Source organism: Lacerta agilis, chromosome 7 (genome assembly GCF_009819535.1).
Source record: "Lacerta agilis isolate rLacAgi1 chromosome 7, rLacAgi1.pri, whole genome shotgun sequence".
In the NCBI taxonomy this organism is placed as follows: Eukaryota; Metazoa; Chordata; class Lepidosauria; order Squamata; family Lacertidae; genus Lacerta; species Lacerta agilis.
In genome coordinates, this window is record NC_046318.1 from 83,461,735 (window position 1) to 83,475,065 (window position 13,331).

Consider the following 13,331-nt stretch of genomic DNA (forward strand, 5'->3'; position numbering starts at 1 on the left):
ATTCTGCACTACTGATGGGGTTTGCCCAGCTGAAAGCATCACGGGAAGATTTCCAGCATAGGTGCGAGAAATTTTCACTAACATGATTGTAGGGCTCAGCAGGGGACCCATCTGCTCCTGAGTTTTTGCATTAACAAAAAGTTTCTCAATTACATTCCAGACATTCTCTGTTGCTATCCAGTCCGTCCATTGACCAGCCTCCCCTCCAGCTACCTTCTTCAGAGCGTTGAATCCCAGCTACCCTGGGAACCAACCCCTCCTCCTCCCTTGCTGGGACGTCCGGCGAGAGTGGGGCAGGACCCTCTCCCGTACCACTGTCTGAACTCTTCCCAGCTCCAATCTTGGGGTCCTCCACCTCCTCTGACAGATCCTGCCCCATCCTGGCTGGCCCCGTGGAGCTCATAAGAACAGCAATGCTTCAGAGGATGGTTGGGCCATGTTTTTAGTACAGCCATACTTTGGATCCTGGACACCTTGCGAGTCAAACATTTTGGCTCCCAAACGGCGCAAACCCGGAAGTGAGTGCTCCGGTTTGCAAACGTTCTTTGGAACCTGAACGTCCGACGCGACTTCCGTGGCTTCCGGTTGAAGTCACGCCTTGGCTTCCGAATGTTTTGGAAGTCGAATGGTACCACTGTATTTGTTTGAAAACTCCCTATATATATTCCAGAACTTGTGATATGGCAGAATTATTCCCAAACTCTTTTCGGGCCACCTCCTCCTCGGCTCCCTAAACTCATCTCCCTTACCTGTTCAGAATAGCGGTTTGCACAGCCAGCCAAGGAAGACGATAACAGGGTAAATTTCAAAACAGTAACAATTAATTGCAGGTTTATTCCAAAACCCAATTAAAACTATTTAGCTTAATTAGTTCAACAAAATGCATGAACTCGATTCAGTGAAGCCAGCTTTACAAAATTTGATAGTCATTTACACCTCCAATGCTGCGCTGTCGCCCCCTGCCTCTTAGCGCCCCCCCAAGTAAACCCACCGCCCCCCCCCCAGGAGGTGGTTCCACCCCCCTCTGGGGAACCACTGTTCTACACTCAGAGCTGGAATGGGGAAAGGGCACTACATACAAGGTCTAAAATGATTATTATAGAAAAACAAAACATGGGAGAGAAGCAGCGCGAAAATGTCTTTGCTATCATGCCAGCTCACAGCAACAGCTGTATCCTATACTGAAGTCAGACGGAGGAACATCTGGCCTCCCCTGATACTTTAATTTAGAATCCTAGTATCCTAGAATTGAAGGGTTTGTAGGGACACCAAGGATCATCTAGTCCAACCCCCTGCAATGCAGGTATCACAATTAAAGCATCCGTTGCAGATCGCCCTCTGCATCTTCACAAAAAGCCACTACACTTAAGGGAGAGAGTAAAATCGTAGAATTGCAGTTGTAGAGTTGGGAGGGAGCACAAGGGTCATCCAGTCCAACCCCCTGCAATGCCCAACGTGGGGCTCAAACCCATGACCCTGAGATTATAAGCAAACCTCACTAGGAAAATCACTAGAGTGGACGCTCAGGTTGCGAACGTGATCCGTGCGGGAGGCACGTTTGCAACCTGCAGTATTCGCAACCTGCAGTACTGCGTCTGCGTACACACGGGTTGCGATTTAGTGCTTCTGCACATGCGCGAGCAGCAAAACCCGGAAGTGACCCATTCTGGTACTTCCAGGTTCGGTGCGGAGCGTAACCCGAAAGAATGTAACTTGCAGCGTTCGCAACCCGAGGTATGACTGTACTATTCTGGCTCTTATTGCACTCAACCTTTCAGTGCACACTTAACTTTCCTTTCAACCAATCTCTGCCATGGATTAAGAGAGATCTTTATAAAAACTTTATAAACCTATAACCATAATTAGCTACCACTGGACAGGCTACCCTTCCAGGTGTTCTCCAGATGTTCTAGACTCCCATCACCCCCAGGCCACACGGCTACAGCAACCCTCGCCTGAAGCCCCTCGACCACAGCTGGAACACTTGCAAACACAATGCCTAATGAAGAAAAAATAGTGTGTTGTGATAACAAGGTCCTAGGCCAATAACCTCACTTGGTTGCTTGTTTTGAGAGGCTCCCCCAGCGAACAGAGGAGTAGTTCTGCAGATATACCGGGTATTACTGAAGAAATGGTGTGATAATAAGATGATATATATGACCAAATTGGGGGTGGGGGTGGGGGGGTGGGGTAGCAGCAATGCAAATGTCAGGAAAGGGTTGGAAAAGATCCCGCAACCTGCTTGTTTTTTGTGAAAAATGCAAAGGGGTTTTATTTGAAGTGTTAACACTATGGAATTTGGCCCCAATTATGATGAAGTGATTTGCTAAACAACTGCCCAATTACTGATCGTGCAAAAGCGGAAATCAATCAAGGCACCTACAGGAGGGAACTGCTGGAGGCAGTATGCGCCTGAATGACAGCTGCTGTGAATCGCAAGTGTTGCGTGATTGTCATTGTGTGAGTGAGTTGACTGCCTCAATAGTATGAGACGGATTTCCGTTCTTAATGCTAATTTAACCAAAATACAAGTGAGCAACCAGGGAGGGAACATGGGTTTTTTGCTACATATTTCTTTGGGGGTTTTTTGTACTACCTGCTATGAAAATTCAATAAAACAGTACCGCATTTTTCGCTCCATAAGGCGCACCTTGGAATTGGAAGTTGTTTTTTCTTACAATTGTAAAATATTTTGTATGATGAAAATTTTTCGTTTATGTCCTTTTTGTCTTGTCTAAATTTCTTCATATTTTTACCTTTCTTATTTTTCTTTGTATAGCTATCTTTTTTCTTTTCTGATTCAATGTATGTATATTTGTTTGTTTGTTTTTAAACTAATAAAGATTATTATATAAAAAAAAACATAAGACGCACCTAGTTATTAGAGGAGGAAAGGGGGAAAGCCCGTTGTTTTTTTAGGATCAGCTCAAAGTTGTGCAGCTTCTTTTGCAAAGGGGAAAGTCCTGTTTTTTTGAGGATCAGCTCACAGTTTGCAGCTTCTTTTGCAAAGGGGAAAGTCCTGTTTTTTGAGGATCAGCTCAAAGTTGTGCAGCTTCTTTTGCAAAGGGGGAAAAGCCTCGTTTGGGGGGGGGGTTCAACTCACAGTTCTGCAGCTTCTTTAGGAAAGGAAAGGGAGATGTTTCTACAGTTTTCAACCAGATAATCTAATCATGCTGTCACACGTCGCTGGGGAAGCAAACAGGCTCCATCTGCAGAACATGTAACAATGGAGGCCTGGGCAACAGGGTGGGGTGGAAAGGAGCCTTATCTCTTTCCCGATTGCTTGTTGATCAGCTGTTCACCGGCTTCCTTTCAACACCCCCTTCTCTCTTTGTAAAAAAAAACCCCAGCATGATCTGGTTTTGGCCCCTGGGCAATTCAGCTCCAGGGACCATGCATTCGCTCCATAAGAAGCACAGACATTTCCCCTTACTTTTTAGGAGGAAAAAAGTGTGTCTTAAGGAGCGGAAAATACGGTAAATTTATACCCCTCCACAAAAAAGGCAGATTTGTGCCTTCACTGCAAAACGCCAGCTCCTTATCATTCCCAAGAACCTTTGGGAATATTAAACACATTGGTTTAAGTTCATGGTGGAGAACCATTAAATAATGCAACAGGGGCTCTGTATTCTCTGGTACCTAGCTATGCAATCATCGGAAGGGGCTATCCAAATTATTACAAACCAAGCAATGAGGCCCAGAAGCTGCCTTGGGAATGTCGTTTCCTGGAAGCTCATGAACCCAGCATGCAGAAAGTACTGTGGCTAGATTCCCGTGTGGATTTCGGACAGCCAAATCCCGCACGAGAGAAAAACCATCCATAAAGTGACCTTCAACTCACCCTGGAGGGCTGTGACCAGAGCTCTGATCTTCCTGAAAGGGTGGCTATTAATAGGCTGGCCGCACAGTCCCCCTGGGACTGGTAATCCAATTAAAGAAACAGCCTTGCTCATGGAGGAGCATCTTGGGCAGCAGAAATGCCGTGTGGCGGCAGCAGCTACCAGGCACGGACCCTTTGACTCCCAGAAGTCACATGGCCAAGTGCGCCGGCCCCGTCACCTAACCTGCTAGCCACCCTAAACAAGAAACGCAAATCTGTGTTGGACCAAGTCAGGCCAATTCACCCATCTGACTCACCTATTTGCTAAGATATCCCCAGCCGACTTGGTGCTCTTCTGAAAGTTTTTGAGCCCAACGCCCCTCAGTACCAACTATAGACCAGGGAAATGGGTCAAGGCTGGGTTCCTGTGACTGGCGCCTGCTCTCTAAGGTCTACGGCAGGCGTCAGCAAGGTTATCCGGCCATGGGCCGGATCAAGCCCACGGAGAGTGTCCGTGGGCTTGACATGTGCAGCGCGATACCGGAAATCGCTTCTGCGCATGCCCAGACACCAAAAATTGCGCCTGCGCAGAAGCGACTTTTGGCATCTGGACATGCACAGACACGATTTTCAGTATCTGTACGTGCGCAGATGCAATTTCCGGCACTGCTCGGCAAGTCCCCTGTGCCACGCTGGTTTAGCGCAGCGCAGGGGGAGCTTGCCAAGTGGGTGGCTTGGTTGGCGGGCGGTTCATGGGCCAGTAAAATGGCCTATGTGGGCCACATCTGGCCCATGGGCTGGAGCTTGCCGACCTCTGGTCTACAGGGAAGGGGATATTCCCAGCCCTGATAGAGCTGGGACCCCCCTGCACACAAAGCAATGAGGTCAGCCACACTGAAATCTCTGGAAGGCAGAGGCTGTTATGCCTCCCTATCATGACAACGTTCCTGAACATATGAAGCTGCCTTTGGCTGAGTCGGAGCAGGGGCTCATCCTCATGTTAACTTCTCCTGCTCTTTGCAGCTCTCCAAGAGCCGTGCAGAAAATTGACATTTTAAGAATGCAAGAGGGGAAATTTACAGCATGTTATTCCTTGAAGGAGAACGACCTGGAAATGATTTACAGGTGGTACCTAACTCTGAGTAGACTTGCTAAGATGTCTAAGACTGAATCAGATAAGTGCTGGAGATGCATTGAGGTGGAGGGAAAGTTATTTCATATGTGGTGGACTTGTAAAAGGGTAAAAGAGTATTGGGAAACGAGACATAATGAACTGAAAAAAATGTTTAAAAGTACTTTCCCAAAAAAAAACCAGAGTCCTTTTCGTTGGGGATAACTCAGATGGAAATTCCCAGGTGTCGGAAAAGGTTATTTATGTACAGCACTACTGCAGCCCATGTTTTCTTAGCCCCCAAATGGAAAACAAGCAAAGTCCCGACTAAAGAAGATTGGCAACTTAAACTGATGGAATATGCGCAGCTTGTGGACCTAACATACAGAATAAGAGAACAAGAAGAACATGCGTTTAAAGAAGATTGGAAAATGTTTATTGAATATATGGAGGGAAACTGTGTTTATTTGAAAACGCTGGCAGCATTAAGATAAATTCAACAGTGTAAATAAGTTTTGATGGATGTATTAATGGAATACTGAATGGTACAGTTTATATAAAATATGCAGAGATTTATGTTGTGCAAAGTGAACCATGGAAAGAGAGGAAGGGAAGTCATTGATACTTTAAGGTTGTTTAAGTGAATATTTAAACTTGACGGGGTTGTTGTTGTTCACTCGTTCAGTCGTGTCTGGCTCTTCGTGACCCCATGGACCAGAGCATGCCAGGCACGCCTATATTCCACTGCCTCCTGCAGTTTGGCCAAACTCATGCTAGTCACTTCAAGAACACTGCTTGATGGGGTAGGTCCTTTTAAAAACAAAGGGGAAAGCTACCATGAAAGCTTTGGGGCTCCAGTTAAGAGCCAGTGTGGTGTAGTGGTTAAGAACAGTAGACTCGTAATCTGGTGAACCGGGTTCACTTCTCCGCTCCTCCACATGCAGCTGCTGGGTGACCTTGGGCTAGTCACACTTCTCTGAAGTCTCTCAGCCCCACTCACCTCACAGAGTGTTTGTTGTGGGGGAGGAAGGGAAAGGAGAATGTTAGCCGCTTTGAGACTCCTTCAGGTAGTGATAAAGCGGGATATCAAATCCAAACTCCTCCACCCGGAGGATTAGTTTCCTCAGCAGGGCATCTGTGCAAAGCGATCTCTGTGGATTTCCTGGGGTGCGGGAAAATGCAGACAGACAGCGGATCTTTCGGGATAGTCAAATCCAATCAGCACAGCCCTCTGTGTGTCTTTCCGCTACCTCGACAGCGAAGACCATGTATCCTTCCCTTTAGGATGCAACTAGGAGAGCTGTAAAGGCAAGGGCAGAAAGAGAAAATAGCCAGAGAAGCGAATGTTCAACCGCACATCAATTTTCTCATGTGGGCCGAAGGCACGGTTGAGATCTGAAGTGAGATGACAAAGGGCGAGGGAAGCCTTGGGCGAGGCCGGGGCTCTTGATTTCCGCTTCGATCGGCGGCCACTGGCATTGCTACAGGTGCCATCGATAGTCCTCTCCTCCATCTCTGTGAATTTGTCCAGTCCTCTTTTAAAGCTAAGCAAGAGGGGAGGGAGTTCCACAGAGAGCCAGTGTGGTGTAGTGGTTAAGAGCGGTGGACTTGTAATCTGGTGAACCGGGTTCGCTTCCCCGCTCCTCCACATGCAGCTGCTGGGTGACCTTGGGCTGGTCACACTTCTCTGAAGTCTCTCAGCCCCACTCACCCCACAGAGGGTTTGTTGTGGGGGAGGAAGGGAAAGGAGAATGTTAGCCACTTGGAGACTCCTTCGGGTAGTGAAAAGCGGGATGTCAAATCCAAAACTCTTCTCTTCTTCTTCACAGTTTAACAACACAGTGGCTCAACTGCTCACCGGGGCAGATTATCACTACTGCCAGTTCTGAAGACTCTCAGCAGCTGCCGTATTAGCTACTGGGCTAAGTTCATGGCCGTCTCTTCATAGATGCTGGGTGGCGCGGTGCACCAGGGCGCTGGGCCCCCCAGGGGCGCCCCGCGAGCCCTCCGGCATACCGGGCGCCCCCTCCCCAACCCGCCCCCACAGGCGGGCGCTCGCACGCCAGTGGGCGAGCTACAAGCCGCCCACCCTCCTGAGCCCCAGCTGCAGTGCTGGGAAGGGCGCACAAAGCCCCGCGCCGCTCCAGCGCCATGCCCCTCATCCCCTGCTCGCCCACCCCCCCTCCCGAGGGGCGGCCAGCGCGGGAGGGAGGCGGGCGGAGAGGCGGCACGCCAGGGGCGCCGAGGGGTCGTTGCGCCACGGCGGCCGATCCCTTTAAGACGGCCCTGGCTAAGTTTAAGGGGCATTAAGCCCCGTGCACCTTCGGACCAGGATACGTAAAGGCCACCTCACCCCATACCCCGGACCCTGTGCTCTCATCAGGACGTCCGTCCCATGCAGTAGAGAATACAGATTCTGTCCATCCCTAGCCCCAGATCTCCCATCGCTCTGGAAAAGCAATGCGCAAAGAGACCTCGCCTGGTCTGAACCACATTAAATTCCTTGGGCGTTTGACAATTCGGGACAGTTCTTTCTCCAGACATCTTCCCCACAGAAAAAACAAATCTGGGGCTCGCCAGGGAGGTCCTCTCTGTGAGCAGGGTCAGAAGGGGTCAGCTCCCCCAGTGCCAGCTGTCTTGGCAAAGGCTTGTTTGTTCCGCTTGTCTTCCTCTGCTTCTTGGGATCTCCGGGTGATGCTGACACATCGATGTGTCCAGGGGCTGGGGGCTGGGGGGAGTTAAGATCCAGATCTGCCAAGCTCGGGAAAAGGAAGAGGACAAGGGTCCCTGGTGCTCAGCCTAGCTAGGATCTCCATCAAAGGGCCTCGGGAGCAATGCATGGCGACTAACAGCACCAGGAGCGCAACAGGGATATTTCCAGTGGCTTCGGAAAGGTGCCAGGAGGAGGCACCTTGGAATGTCAAGATGCAAAATCAGTAAGGACATAAGGAGGGACTGCTGGATCAGGCCAGGGGCCCATCGAGTCCAGCATCCTGTTCTCACAGTGGCCGACCAAAGGGCAACGCAGAAGCAGGATTCGAACGCAGGAGCAAGTCACCCGCTCCTGGTATTCAGAAGCATTGCCGCCTCCAACCGCGGGGGCAGAGCACAGCCGTCAGGGCCACCGGCCATTGAGAGGACTCCTCCTCCCCCCCCCCCACGATTTTGCCCAGGCTTGATGGCCATCACTACTTCCTGGGGCAGGGAGTTCCACAGTCACTCTGCAATTGCACAAAGAGGGACTTTCTTCCGCCTGGGAAGCGGTAGATAAAGATTTGATGAGAATGTTGAAAATTACTTTTGTTTAAAAAAACAAAACAAAACAGAAGGTATGATTTTGAAAGGTACAGGACTTAAAGGATTTACCATGCAAAAGACTTTGTCCCCGCATCTGAGAGTGGACGGCAGGCCAAGACCAGCTCATCCCTATAGAAGGAAGAAGCTGCCGCCAAGGAAATAAAGGAGATTGGCAAAACAAACTACAGTGGTGCCCCGCTAGACGAAAATAATTCGTTCTGCGAAAATTTTCATCTAGCGGGTTTTTCGTCTAGCGAAGCAGCAATGACAGCCGCGCTTTCGCTAGACGAAAAAAAAAAGACGAAAAATTTTCGTCTTACGAGGCAGCCCCATAGACAAATTTGTCTTGCGGGGCAGCCTTCCGCTAGACGAATGCCTTCGTCTAGCGAGTTTTTCGTCTTGCGAGGCATTCGTCTAGCAGGGCACCACTATAATGAACTATGCAGGACGTATTAGATAGTTTGAAACCCTAGAAAGAAAAAGGACATTGTTTTTTTTCTCTCTCTCTCTCTTTCTAAAAAGGGAAATGTTTGAGGCATATTTTGAAAGCTTTGTGTATAGGCTTTTACATTAGCTGAACTTTTAAAGGTCGCTTGTAACAACATGAATAAGGTTTTAAAATTGGATAGTTAAGATTTTATGGACATGCATGAATAAGTATAAAATAATGGAACCAGAAGGGGGAGTGGAGGGAAGTCAATTAAGATGCATGATTTAAAATTTTGATTGTGATGTGTTTTGGTTTTTTTTTGTTATTATAAAATTAATAAATTTAAAATCAAAAACAAAAAAGAGGGACTTCCTTCCACCTGTCCTGAAAATCTGCACAGCTTGCTTGTGCACGGTAAACGAAGGCTTATGCAAGAAGTGGGGAACCTTTGCTACGCTGAGGGCCACATTCCCTTGTGGGCAGGTCTCAGAGGGCCGCATGCCAGTGGAGGCGAGCAGGGCAAGAGGTGAAGCATGGGTTGGGCGGATGTGATTCTTATTCTGCAGTTTCTACAGTGAGCTACACTGGAGCTTTGCAAACACAAACACTTCCCTCTCCATCCAGGCGAACAAGAGGCCCCATCGCAGCCAGGTAAAAGCACCTGAAGAGGGTGCAGAGTCTGGCAAGGGAGGGCTGTGGCTTGGGGACATGTAGCTTGAGAAGGTGTGGCCTGAGGAGGGTCTCAAGGGCCGGGTAGAGAGGTTTGGAGGGCCACACCTGGCCCTGAGGTTCCCCCACCCCAGGTTAGGGCTTAACCCAGTGGTTCCCAGAGTGAACCCTGAGGGGGGGGCACTAAGAGGGCGGCGCTGGAGGCATGAATATCAGACTTTGAGAAGCTCGTATCACTAGATCAAGTTCACACGTTGTCAAATTGATTGCAATAAACGTTTTAACTAGATTTTGAATAAATGTATAATTAATTATTACCGGTGTGGATTTTACTGTGTTTATTATCTTCCTTACTGGGTCATGCAAACTGTTTTTTAGAGGGTAAGGTAAAAGGACCACTGGACGGTTCAGTCCAGTCAAAGGCGACTATGGAGTTGCAGCGCTCATCTCGCTTTCTGGCCGAGGGAGCCGGTGTTTGTCCACAGACAGCTTTCCGGGTCATGTGGCCAGCAGGACTAAACCGCTTCTGGCACAGCGGGACACTGTGACGGAAACCAGAGTGCACGGAAACGCCTTTTACCTTCCTGCCGCAGCAGTACCCATTTATCTACTTGCGCTGGTGTACTTTTGAACTGCTAGGTTGGCAGGAGCAGGGACTGAGCAACGGGAGCTCACCCCGTCGCGGGGATTCGAACCGCCAGCCTTCTGATCGGCAAGCCCAAGAGCAGGGGTCTGCAACCTTTTTCAGCTGTGGGCCGGTCCACCATCCCTCAGACCATGTGGTGCCCGGACTATTTTTTTTGGGGGGGGGGTTGAACGAATTCCTATGCCCCACAAATAACCCAGAGGTGCATTTTAAATAAAAGGGCACATTCTACTTATGTAAGAAACACGCTGATTCCCGGACCGTTCATGGGCTGGATTTAGAAGGCGATTGGGCCGCATCCAGCCCACGGGCCTTAGTTTGCTTACCCCTGCCCAAGAGGCTCAGTGATTTAGACCAGTGTTTTTCAACCTTTTTTGGGCAAAGGCACACTTGTTTCATGAAAAAAATCACGAGGCACACCACCATTGGAAAATGTTAAAAAAATTAACTCTGTGCCTATATTGACTATATATAAAGTAATTCTCTTGAATTTTTCAATTTTCCCCACGGCACACCAGGCAACATCTCACGGCACACTAGTGTGCCGCGGAACAGTGGTTGAAAAACACTGATTTAGACCACAGCGCCTCCTGTTCTCCTCTTTAGAGAGCAGGGGGCACTGGGAATGTGTTTATGAAACCAAGGAGACAGTGGCCCCAAAAGATTTGGGAACCACAGGCTTAAACCATGACCACTGCCCAAAATGTTATGACTTATGGGGAGCAGGGATACGCTTGTTGGGGGACAGGGGGCGAGGCTTATGGGAGCAGGAGAAGGAAGCCGACTTGGATCAGAAGTTCCTGTGCTCACGACTCACTTCTGCCTTTGTTTACGCTGCAGCTTTTGGGTCTTTGCACATGAAACTATTTCTCCGGAATGCCTGCCCACGTGAAAAATGAAGGGTAAGGTTACTGATCTCCAACAGGCTCGCCTTTTTCTTTTTAAAAAAAGAAAGAGTGGGAACGTCTCCTGTTCCAAGCTTCCACCCACAGGCAAAACCAGGTCTGGAAACCCAAACAATAACTCCTTTCCAGCCCTCTTTGATCAAGCCAGAGAGCGGAGAGTTTCTCCTTTCATGGTCTCTGGGGAGCAGGCTTTTATGTTCCTGCGGATGGTGCAACCGATTCCCCGAGAGGTGGTCTCTCCGGGCAGCAAACCGAACGAGGCGGCGGCTGCAATCCTGCTGGCAATAAAACCATCCGACTTTTAATGGGGTGACAAGCAACAGCAATGCTTCTCCCCCCCCCTCCAACTCCAAGACAACGTGGTCGGCAATATCTGCTGAATACTGTTGAGGGGGGAGAGGTCCAAAAATAGCCAGGAACGACAGCAGGTCACGTTTCTGCCTAACGGTTATGACATCGGAGCGGAACAGAGGGGGAAACGGGGGGATGAGAATCCTGCTGTCAGCACTACTTTGGAACGCTTTCAGCAGACCCCTGTGCACCCTCTAAGAAAAGTTCTGCTGAATCAGGACGAAGATCCATCTAGTTCAGTGGTTCCCATAGTGGGTGGGCAACGCTGACCTAGATGGGACCCCCAAGGACCATCGAGACCAACCCCCTGGAATGCAGGAATCTCAACTAAAGCATCCAGGACAAGGCAGCTCCCCGTGTTCCGATGGAACGGTTTTAGGATTGGTACTCCGGCCCTATAAAGAGCTCTTGGGACAAGCCCCCTTCAGCTGCATCTCTTCACAGACCATTCGCTTTGTTCGGTAAAATGTGAAACGACTGTCACTCTTCTTTGCGCCGCCGACATCCAGCCTTGGTTCTGAACTCTAGGGATCGAGAGGCAAAAAGCAACACCGAGAAAACAACCCCGAAAATGCTCCTTACTAGGGCTGCGAAGAAAGGTCGTTTTTTTAAAAAATAAAAAAAAGAAGAATCCCCGGAGGTAGCCTTCGGTCCACGACTGCACGACATTCAGCACACGGATATTTTTAAACACAGATTCGGCTCTAAATGAGGTTATGCACACCTGCAAGGAAGATCCAGGCCTCCCCGTTAACCAGCTCCAGTTAATTACGGCACAATCTCTTTCGGTTAATGCGCACGCTTTAAATAAATTAGGAAGGCTTGTTCAAACAGGTGCAGGGGGGGAGAGAGGGGAGGGGAGCGAGATTAGAGGCCAGGAGACGCGGCTGGAATTCACCGGCTAAGGCTGCTGAATTCTAGTCTAGTGTTCTAGTCTATGGCAATCGCAGAGTTGGAAGGGACCCCGTGGGTCATCCAGTCCAACCCTCTGCGGTGCAGGAATCACGGATAAAGCATCTCTGGCAAGTGGCCACCCAACCTCTGCCTAAAAACCTCCAAGGAAGGAGAGTCCACTGCCTTCCAAAGGAGTCCGTTCCACCGCCAAACAGCTCTTACCGTGGTGTGCAGCTGGGCCGCCGCATGACTGAAGTGGGGGAAGCCGCACCACATTATGGTAACACAGGGAGCCGCCTATCTAGCTCAGCACTGCCGACTCTGACTGGCAGCAGCTCTCTCCAGGGTTTCAGGCGGGAGGGGAGGGGTCTTTCCCATTCCAACCAGGAGAGGCCAGGGATTGCAACTGGGGACCTTCCGCATGCAAAGCAGGTGCTCCAACGCTGAGCTATGCCCCCACTCTCCCGCCGATGTTCAGCTACAGCCCTTTACTGTGTTATCTACCTGTGGAACTCACCATCACAGGATGCTCAGACGGATCCCACCCGAGAAAGTTCAAGAGAAACACACACCAACCAACCGATGGATGGATGGATGAGCAGGACTGCTAGCCGTGAGAAGCAGAGAACACCATCTTCCACATTCAGCGGCTGAATCATAGGACTGTAGAGTTGGAAGGGACCCTGAGGATTATCTATCTCAACCCCCCCTTGCAATGCAGGGCTATGCAGCTGCCCCATATGGGGACTGAACCTGCAACCTTGGCATTATCAGCACCATGTTCTCAACAACTGAGCTATCCAGGACCAGCAATGGGGTGGATTCCGACATCATCAGCTGCTTTTGAATTTCCCGGGTCTTTCGGTAAGCCAGAATGAACCTAGGGAAATTCTGCGAGCAGAATTAGCTCCATCACCAAGAGGTAAGGTAGACGTTCTCTCCTAAAAATCTCGCCTCTGCCATGGATCCATCAGCCGGCATTAACGTGCCAAGGTCTCTGCCCCCATCCCCAATGGACGGGTGTCGCCGCTGCACTACCTTACAGGGACGTTGTAAGGATCGCTGGGCTAAAACACACAAAGCGCTTTGGGCACCAAAGGTCATAGAATCATACAGTCGTAGCTCATGTTACGTCCGCTTCAGGCTGCGTGTTTTCGTCTTGCATCCCGCAGCAAGTACCGGAATGGGTTACTTCTGGGTCTCACCAC

At 49.7% G+C, this 13,331-nt stretch overlaps 1 protein-coding gene across 1 annotated transcript in view; it reads right to left on the reverse strand.

Moving 5' to 3' along the window:
- The window catches only part of ARHGAP39 (Rho GTPase activating protein 39), a 180,127-nt gene that overhangs the window by 14,176 nt on the left and 152,620 nt on the right, over nucleotides 1-13,331 (reverse strand). The gene's annotated exons all lie outside the window — the stretch shown is intronic.